Below are 9930 nucleotides of genomic sequence, written 5' to 3'. Positions count from 1 at the left end.
GTTCTACATCACTGGGAAGAATACCCTGCTGTAAGTACAATATGATTTGTGCCCTCCAGTCACCCTGTATTTCTACGTCAGCTTGTCTTTCAATACAAGATATTAATAGAGTCTATTCTATTTGCCGATCCAAATTCCATGGTGTTATAGCAGAGGCCAATTTATCTAATTTATCCGCTACCTGATTTTCAGACCGAAGAACTTTTTGTATATTCACTTCTTGAAACTAAGACCTCAACTTATCAAATGCCTCGACATATAACTTGAACCTATCATTATTAATTTCAAAATTACCTGATAATTGTTGGGCTGCTAATTGAGAATCAGAATAGATGAGGACTCGAGCTGCCCCTATATGCCGAGTGGCCTGTAATCCGGCTATCAATGCTTCATATTCTGCTTCATTGTTAGTGGCTCTGTAATTCAACCTGATAGAAAGTTGGAGTTTATCTTCCCTTGGAGATATAAGAAGGAAACCAATTCCGCTACCTTGTCTGGTTGAGGAGTCATCTATGTAAACTTTCCAAGTATTTTCTTCCTCAGGACCTTGAACTTCTATAATGAAATTCGCTAGAGCTTGTGCCTTGATGACCGAGCGGGGTTGATACTGTATGTCATATTCACTGAGTTCAGTCGTCCATTTGATCAGCCGACCTGATGCCTCTGGGTTGAGTAGCACCCGTCCGAGCGTACTGTTGGTCAATACAACAATTTCATGTGCCAAGAAATATGGGCGCAACCTCCAGGCAGTCAACACTAATGCATAAGCCAACTTCTCTAGTGTAGTATATCTACACTCAGCTCCTTTTAATAAATGGTTGGAAAAATATACATGTTGTTCTTTCCCTTCTTGCCTAACTAATACAGAGCCCACAGCGTTCTCATTAGCTGACAAATACACGCAGAGGGTCTCTCCTACTATAGGCTTAGCTAATACAGGAAGGGTAGACAAGTAATCTTTTAATTCCTGGAAGGCTTTATCACATTCCTCATTCCATTGAAATTTGTCCGCCTTCCGGAGTATTTTAAAAAATTGGAAGCTATGATCGGCCGACCTAGAAATGAACCTAGACAAGGCTGTAATCCAGCCGGTAAGTCTTTGAGCTTCCCTCATGTTGCGTGGCGGCTCCATGTTCTAAAGTGCCTTGACTTTGCTTGGGTTGGCCTCTATTCCTCACTCGGACACCATATACCCTAGGAACTTTCCCCCTTTTGCTCCAAATAGACATTTGCTCGGGTTTAGCTTGAGCCCATATTGCCTTAATGTCTTGCAAGTCTCTTCTATATCCCTGCACAGATCAATAGCTTGAAGAGACTTAATTAAGATATCATCGACATATACTTCCATATTTCTTCCAATCTGCCTCTGGAAGACCTTATTCATGAGCCTTTGATAAGTTGCTCCTGCATTTTTTAGTCTGAAGGGAATAACATTATAACAATAAGTACCTTTAGATGTTATAAAACTGACCTTTTCTTGATCCTCCTTAGCTAGGGGGACCTGATGATAGCCCTGATAAGCGTCTAGCATAGAGATGTATTCGCACCCAGCAGTAGAGTCTACTAGTTGATCGATCCGGGGTAACGGATAATAATCTTTCGGGCAAGCTTTGTTGAGATCCCGGAAATCAATATATACCCGCCATTTGTTTCCTGGCTTAGAGACTAAGATCACATTAGCTAGCCAGCTAGGAAACTGTACCTCCCTGATGTAGATAGCTTCCATGAGTTTAGTCACTTCTTCCTTGATGATTTGGTTCTGCTCTGCACTAAAATTTCTTTTCCTTTGCATGACCGGCCGGGCATCTGGAAAGACATGCAAAGAATGCTCCATTACTGCAGGAGAAACGCCCGAGACCTCTTTTGGCGTCCAGGCAAAGACATCATTATTCTTCTTCAAGCACTGCACCAGCTCGGCTTTCAGCGTGGGATCCAGATCTGCCACGATGTAAGTAGTAGCTTCAGGTCGACCGGTCTGAATTTGGACTTCTTCCTTTTCTTCATAAACCAGAGCAGGCGGCTTTTCTTGAATGACATTGACTTCCATTCTTTGAATTTTTCGGGCAGCATTAGCTTCAATCTGAACGATCTCTACATAACATTTACGCGTTGTCTTCTGATCACCTCGCACTTCCCCGACCTGGTCATCAACAGGAAATTTAATTTTTTGACAGAAAGTAGAAACTACCGCCCTAAACTCGTTTAGGGCCGGTCGACCCAGTATCACATTATAAGAGGACGGGGCGTCCACCACCATAAAATAAGATCTTCTTGTTCTCATTCGGGGCTCCTACCCTAGAGATATGACCAACTTTATTTGACCGAGCGGTTGTACGTCATTACCCGTGAATCCATATAGAGGAGTTACCATCTGTTGAAGTTCGCTCGGGTCGATCTGTAATTGACCAAAAGCCTTCTTAAAGATAATATTGACAGAACTACCAGTGTCTATAAAGGTACGAGAAATAGTATAGTTGGCTATCATGGCCTTGATTATTAATGCATCATCATGGGGTATTTCTACCCCCCCCCCCCCCCAAGATCTCTAGGTCCAAAACTTATCTCAGGACCAGCTGCTCATTCCATGCTGCATCCCACATCATGAATCTCAAGTCTCCGTGCATGCGTTTTTCTGGCCCTATTAGAATCTCCATTAGTGGGCCCGCCCGCAATCATACTGATATTGCCCCGGGCAGCATTACTCCTGTCTTCTTCTTGTCGAGCTATCATGGCTTCAGACGGAGTCTTCTCTGACACCTGACTTGTACCGGCCGGGGTAGGTAATGCATCCTGTCGAGGCTCAACCGGGCGATATTCCAATTTGAGCGGACTTTGTTGCCTAGGGTACTGCTGCCGATAATAGTTTTGCCTTTGGTAGCGCTCCCTGTTTGCTCTTTTATTTCTTAAAACAAAACAGTCTTCAGTATGATGACTGCTGGTTTTGTGATAAGTGCACCATCTTCTAGGTGCCTCTGGCTGTATTCACTAAAAGAAAAGCCCTCATAGATATCGGTGGAACAACATCGGTTTTAAGCAAAAACCGATGTCTTTGAGTATTTTACACCGGTTTTTCCAAAAACCGGTGTCTATGAGCATAGATTTTCGCTCATAGACATCGGTTTTTTAGGCGATGTCTATGAGCGCCTTTTTTTCGTTAATAGATACTAATTTTAACAGCGGTTTTTAAAATCCGGTGTTAATGAACCAAAATAAAATAATTTAATTTTTCCACCAATACTTAGCCAAAATTTGCAACACTTCACTCTTCTCTCCAAACTTAAACCTAGAGCGCCGTCCACCGTATACACTTCACTCCGTAACTTTTTCACTCGCTCGACAAACCCTCAATCCCTAATTCTCATCACCCTCCTCCCTCTCCCTCCTCCGCTCCTCGTCAATCCACCACCCACCTCCCTCTCCCTCCTATGCTTCGCTCGCCTCCGCTACTTCTCCTCCTCCTCATCAAGCCTCTGTTTGTTTCCTCTTCGAGATCCTCACCTCCTCCACCCCTTCCTCAGTCGATCGTGCCCTTGATAACACTGGTGTCCGTGTCTCCTCGCAGGATGTGGAGGTCGTGCTCAAGTTCTCTTACTTCCAGCCAGGTGTTGTCGTCGCTTCTTCCATTGGGCAAGATCCCTCTACCTTAGCGACCAACACTCACCCTACGCGTGGAACCTTATGGACGACCTCCTTGACAAGAACCCCCTTCATCGGCTGCCCCCTCGAAGAAGGATCGACAGATCGTAACTTGGATACCTCAAACCTCAGGTCCCAAATTCCCATCTTTTTGGTTGTTGGTATGCTGATGTCGTTGCAAAATTGAGATTTTGAGCAATTGGATCTTGATTTCTTGTAGGAGGATGATTTACTATGGGAGAATATTTCTCTGCATAGGACTGATAAGTTAGTTTGCAATACTGGTTTCTTCTTTTAGATCTTGTTTGAGTTTGATAGAACAATTTCTATACTGACATGCAACAATCCTTGGTTGGCTTTGGCTACAATTGGACAAGTATCGAAACTTTGTTTAATGACAAGACTAGCAGATAGTATCGGAGAAGGTGAACAAGTTTGTAAATTGTCAAAAAATAAACATTTGAGATTTCAAATGTGTATCATAATTATTTTAGTAGAGGTTACTCCTGGTGAAACTTGATCAGCAATGCCAAGCATTAGAGCTCCATCATCAAATAGGACTACAAGTTTATTGGTATCCCTTTCAATTTAGTAAAAGTTTGATAATTTTTCAAAAGAGTTACTATAATGCCACATTCTAGTTTCTTTGTGTAGGTGGCAGTAAAATGTAGGCCATTGACTGAAGTAGAACAAAAGCAGTGCATACATATTATTCAAGTTATGGATGATAAGGTGTTAACAACAGATTATTTATGTTTTCCCTATTCTTTGTCAAGTAAAATTTTCTCTCTAGAGTCTAGCCGTGAGATGATTGTTTCTTACTTTACAGAGCTTAATTGTCTTAGGTCTTGACATGTCAAAGGACTGTCTTGACCTCATACAAAATCAGACTAAAGAAAGAAGATATAACTTTGATAATGTATTTGGACCTAGTTGTTCCAATACGTGGTATGTGCTTTTTATTTATTTTCCTTGTGTTTTTGGTTTATGTATTCCCCCTTTTTTCCACTTTCTCCTTGTGTTTTTGGTTTATGTTCCATTTTTTGTATGTGCGCATCACCCTGTGTAAACTTCAACTATTTCAATGTTTCTTGATTCTTCATAATTTCTTCAATCATGTGCATTTTTTAGAAAGAGGAAAGGTGTTTTTTTTATATTTTGATATTATAATTATAAGGATGGTGTGATTCATTATGCTTATGTATTTTCTATGTTTCTGGCTCAAAATCCTTTTTGTTGATCATAAATTAATAATAGTTGTAATTATGAGAAAGGTGTAAGGAGATAAACTTTTGTGTTTCTTGCCCCTTATGCATTTGACCAGTGAGTCACCTTACTTATAATCGTCATACTTAGTTTCTCTTGCAAATTACATTTTTACCTGATTGAAGGGTCCAAGTATATAAAGAATCCACTCAGTGTCTAAGATATATATAAAAGTGTTTGAGTAATTTGAAAAAGGAAAAAATATGTATTCCTGCTTTGCTGTTGGCTCATTCTAACCATATATGAACCATAATAATTAACTATATTGTAACATATTTGGAAGAAAGAGTTACCTACTGATTTCTGATGGTTTGGTTCTCACAACTAATCGAGAGTATGTTGTTGGAAGAAAGGCATGAACAACAATGACTTAGGTATGCTGGTGCATGGATGATAGAAATGTTTCATTTAAGTCACTATTAGTCGAATGGAGCTTGCTGAAGAAACCAACAAATATATTCTGCATTGGCACCCATTTTGAAGCTACTTTGTTTTATAAAACTTAGTGTTGGAACTGCTTAGTTATGCTTGAGCCGTGTAGATTTATGAGTATGAGTTATAGTCCCTTGTTTGGCTAAAATTAAGCAACAATCACACAAAAAGTGGTCATCTACTTATTGTACACACATTGATGTTAGCTTCAGAAATGTTATTCTTGTTGCTAATATTGTATGAAATTCTAGGATGGGGTCTTTGATATGGTTTCTGCACTGTATAAATATTAATTCCTCACATCATGTTAGCAATGTGCTGATGATTAACAAATTTGTCACTAACCACATAGATTTATGGTAAGTTCTTTATTGATACTTCTTCAAAATTCGTGTGATTCTATGGGCAAAATTGAGTTGCCTGTGAGAGATAACCCTTTTAACACAAATTCAAGCACTGACACTCCGACACTCCAAGTTGACATCCAAAATCCCTCTGCATTGTTCCGGTGTTGTTGTTCCCTTTACATTATTCTAAAAACCCAGTTTGTTTTAATATTGTTGTATCTTATGCAATGCGTTTTTAGTGATGCGGAACCTTGGGCTTGTTCCTTGAAGACCAATGCTCGATATAGAGTTTGAGACAACAAAGTGATGAGTGGATGTCGTTCTTTCTGGGCTTTTAGCAACTTTTGTAGTATTTTTTTTCTTCTATATTGCTGGCGTTGGCTCCTGAAGGCAAAGGCTAACTTCTATTTAGGAAGACTAGATCAAGCATTTGAATTGTTGAAGAAGCTTGAATAAAGAGCCTTAATTGCTGTGTTCTATGAATAGATACTGATTATTAGATTCACGGGTGCCAAGCTATTCTAAAAAGAAAGCTTTTAGAGAAAGAGTCGATTTGACCATCTCTTTCTGTTTGGTTCAATCAATGGAATTGTAGACTCAATTTGGGTAATTGCTTCAGCACAATTTTGCCTTTATTGTTGTAGGAGCTATAACTCTGAGCATAATCTTTGCTATCAGGGCAAGCCCTTCAGAGTTTGTCATCCCTCTAGATAAGTATGTCAAAGCAGTATATCACACCCGTGTTTCCATCGACATGCGTTTTAGAATGCTATTTGAAACTGAGGAGTCTAGTGTGCGCAGGTTGGTACTGTAGCCTTTCTCATTCCTGAGTTGCATTTTTCTTTTTGTTGTTGGAACATCCATTAGCTATCTGATGTGCAATTGAGTATTGCTTTCCCCTATTTATATTAAAAGCATCTATATTAGTTTGGCACAGGCTTTTTAATGCACAGTAGCTTCTAATTGCCTTGTCCTTTTATTATTAGATATATGGGCAATGTCACAGGGATAAGTGATCTAGATCCTGTCCGATGGCCAAATTCATATTGGCGCTCTGTGAAGGTATATATACTGAAGTTTTCTGACTTTCCTCTTCAGCAAACCTGCCATGTGATAACCATTTTCTGACTTTTATAGTAACATGTAAAAGTGTTGCAATCCATTAATGTTTCTTGAATGCCACCTCTAAGTTCTTAATTTGCCACTTCCTCTTGAAACTGAATCTGTCTTTTCTTGTAGGTTGGCTGGGATGAGTCAACTTCTGGAGAGAGTCAGCCAAGAGTCTCTTTTTGGGATATTGAGCCTTTAACAACGTTTCCAATGTATCCATCTTCCTTTCCACTTAGGCTCAAGCGCCCTTGGCCTTCTGACTTGCCCTCACTACATGGTACATATCATGTTTGCTTGCTGAATCTTAACTAAACAGGTATGAACTCCTTGTTACTGCCATCTCACTTCTGTCACCTATATGTTTAGGTGGGAGAGATGATCTTACGTGGCTTCGAGATGGAGATAGAACAATCCAGTCTTTGAATTTCCAGGGATTCTGTAATCAGATGTTTACCGAGTGCTATTTCAAAAGCTGGAAATGTGAGTGGCTGAAGGGGAAGAGAACACTAGGGAAGATTTAGTTAAATATCTGCACAGAGTAAGAAGGATAACGTTGGCACCAATAAGAAAAATATTTGTGTACTATCTATTAACTTTTGATGTTGTAAGAAAAATAGTTATGTGTAATTTGTGGATATTGACTTGATGTGCACAATATCTATTATCTTTTTATGTTGTAAGAAGAATATTTATGTGTTGGTTATATGGATATTGACTTGGTGTGTTTAGATACATCGGTGCATTTTTATTTGTGATTTTCTTAGTGAATTAATAATATTAACTTAATTTTATGATTTGCTTGGTGACAATATTAGTTTTTTATTATTTCGAAAATCGAATTTGTGTCGTTAAACAATACTGATATTACATCGGTTTTCCACCGCTGTAAAACCGGTGTCATTAACTAATATTACATCGGTTGTATACCGCTGCCAAAACTGGTGTTATTAACATATAATATTACATCGATTTTACACCCGATATCGTTAAGTGATACTACATCGGTTATAACCCGATGTCTAAAATGGCAGACCTTTTACATCGCCTTCATAGACATCGGTCGAAAATGTAATAGACATCGGTGGAAAACCGATGTCTATGAGGGTTTTTGTTGTAGTGATTTCCACATGTTGCACTTCTTGCGGACGATATTCTAGATGACGATGAGGTGGATGAATTACCCGTGGCCCCCTTAGTGGAGGAACAGGAGCAGGAGCTTTCTCCTTAACCAGAGTAGGAGAAGAAGTAGTGCTCTCCTTTCTGCGGGCAGCTTGAGCTTCTTCAACATTAATAAATTCAGTGACACGTTCAATTAAGGAATCAAAATTCGCCGGAGGGTTTCTCACCAGATCTTTAAAGAAATCATTATCATTTAAACCTTGAGAGAAAGCACTTACTAAGATTTCAGTAGTAGCATTGGGTACATCAATAGCTACCTGATTGAATCTTTTGATGTAGGCTCTGATGGACTCTTTAGATGCTTGTTTAATTGAAAATAAACTCTAAGGAGTCTTATGATACCTCTTGTTACTGGAAAAATGGTGTAGAAAAACCTTCTTGAAATTCTTAAATTTTCGGATAGATTTTTCTGGCAATCTCTTGAATCAATGTTGTGCAGCTCCCCCGAGTGTACTAAGGAACATCCGACATTTCACCCCATCAGAGAATTGTTGTAATAATGCTACATTCTCAAATTTCAATAGATGATCCTCTGGATCTGTAGTCCCAGTGTACTCGCCGATCTACAAATTTTGATACCGCTTAGGGAGCGGATCATCCAACACGCTTTGAGAGAATGGAGAGATGACTTTTTCCGACGAGCTATCACTAGTTATCATTTTAACTTTACGCTTTTCTCTATCTGGTGCTTCACCAGAAGATTCCTGAAATACAAGCCTTCGTCCTCCCTGCTCCATAGGAGTAGGAAGAAAGGCTCGCGGACGCCTTATCGGAGAAACCGTGGCTGGAGGAAAATATACATGTTCTTTCTCTTCCGGCTCTTTTCCCTTTCTGTGCTCCAGTAGTTGAAATTGCTGGATTATGAGCTACCGGCAGAGTGGCTCCAGTATGAGCTTGTTGTTGTTGCTGTTGTTGTTGTTGGTGCAATATCCCTCAGGTCAAGGTTGACCTGGGTAACCAAGCTGAGTCTTGGTTTGGGTTTAGATGTTTGACAATAAGATATTGATTGAAGAAGAGTCAAGTAGGTCAAGGTTGACCGGATACTTGACCGGGAAGTCCTAACTGGGATGTTAGGCAAAATGAAAGACCTAGTGAGTGAAGCTAGGCAGTATGAAAGTCCTGGTGAGTGAAGCCAGGCAGAAGAAAAGTCCTGGTGAGTGAAGCCAGGCAGAAGGAAGTCCTGGTGAGTGAAGCCAGGCAGAAGGAAGTCCTGGTGAGTGAAGCCAGGCAGAAGGAAGTCCTAGTGAGTGAAGCTAGGCAGATGGAAATCCTGGTGAGAGAAGAGAGCGGTGAACGGCCTAGTGAGTGAAGCTAGGCAGATGGAAATCCTGGTGAGTGAAGCCAGGTGAAAGTCCTAGTGAGTGAAGCTAGGCAGATGGAAAATCCTGGTGAGTGAAGCCAGGTGAAAGTCCTAGTGAGTGAAGCTAGGCAGATGGAAAATCCTAGTGAGTGAAGCTAGGTGAAAATCCTGGTGAGTGAAGCCAGGTGAAAGTCCTAGTGAGTGAAGCTAGGTGAAAGTCCTGGTGAGTGAAGCCAGGCAAGGGAAAATCCAGATGGATCAAGGATGATCGGACATCTGGTGCTGGGAAGTCCAAGTAGGTCAAAGGATTGACTGGATACTTGGCATGAAAGAAGAGTCCAAGTAGGTCAAAGGGATTGACCGGATACTTGGCACAGAGAAAAGTCCAAGTGGGTCAAAGGGATTGACCGGACACTTGGTAAGGGAGTCCTAGCAGGTCAAGGGAGTGACTAGATGCTAGGCATAACATACCAACAGGTCAAGGTTGACCGGATGTTGGTTTGAGAGGTTTGGGATTTGGTTTGGACAAAAATCAAGTGCTGGATCGATTAGTGGATCGATCCAGGCTCTGGATCGATCAGTGGATCGATCCGACCGTCCCACAGAGACTCGGATCGATCCGTGGATCGATCAGAGGTCCCAATCGATCGATGGATCGAT

General features: G+C 40.6%; 1 long non-coding RNA gene across 1 annotated transcript; it reads left to right on the top strand.

Moving 5' to 3' along the window:
• The first annotated feature begins 6363 nt into the window (after nucleotides 1–6363).
• Nucleotides 6364–6952, top strand: LOC121994414. Its single transcript, XR_006115710.1, has 3 exons — nucleotides 6364–6482; nucleotides 6668–6743; nucleotides 6921–6952. It is a non-coding gene; the product is annotated as an uncharacterized LOC121994414 (long non-coding RNA).
• The last annotated feature ends 2978 nt before the right edge of the window (nucleotides 6953–9930 follow it).

The sequence above is a fragment of the Zingiber officinale genome, chromosome 6A, assembly GCF_018446385.1.
Source record: "Zingiber officinale cultivar Zhangliang chromosome 6A, Zo_v1.1, whole genome shotgun sequence".
Taxonomy (NCBI): Eukaryota; Viridiplantae; Streptophyta; class Magnoliopsida; order Zingiberales; family Zingiberaceae; genus Zingiber; species Zingiber officinale.
The sequence above is the reverse complement of the archived record's forward strand: the minus strand, read 5'-3'. Positions and strand labels throughout refer to the sequence as shown.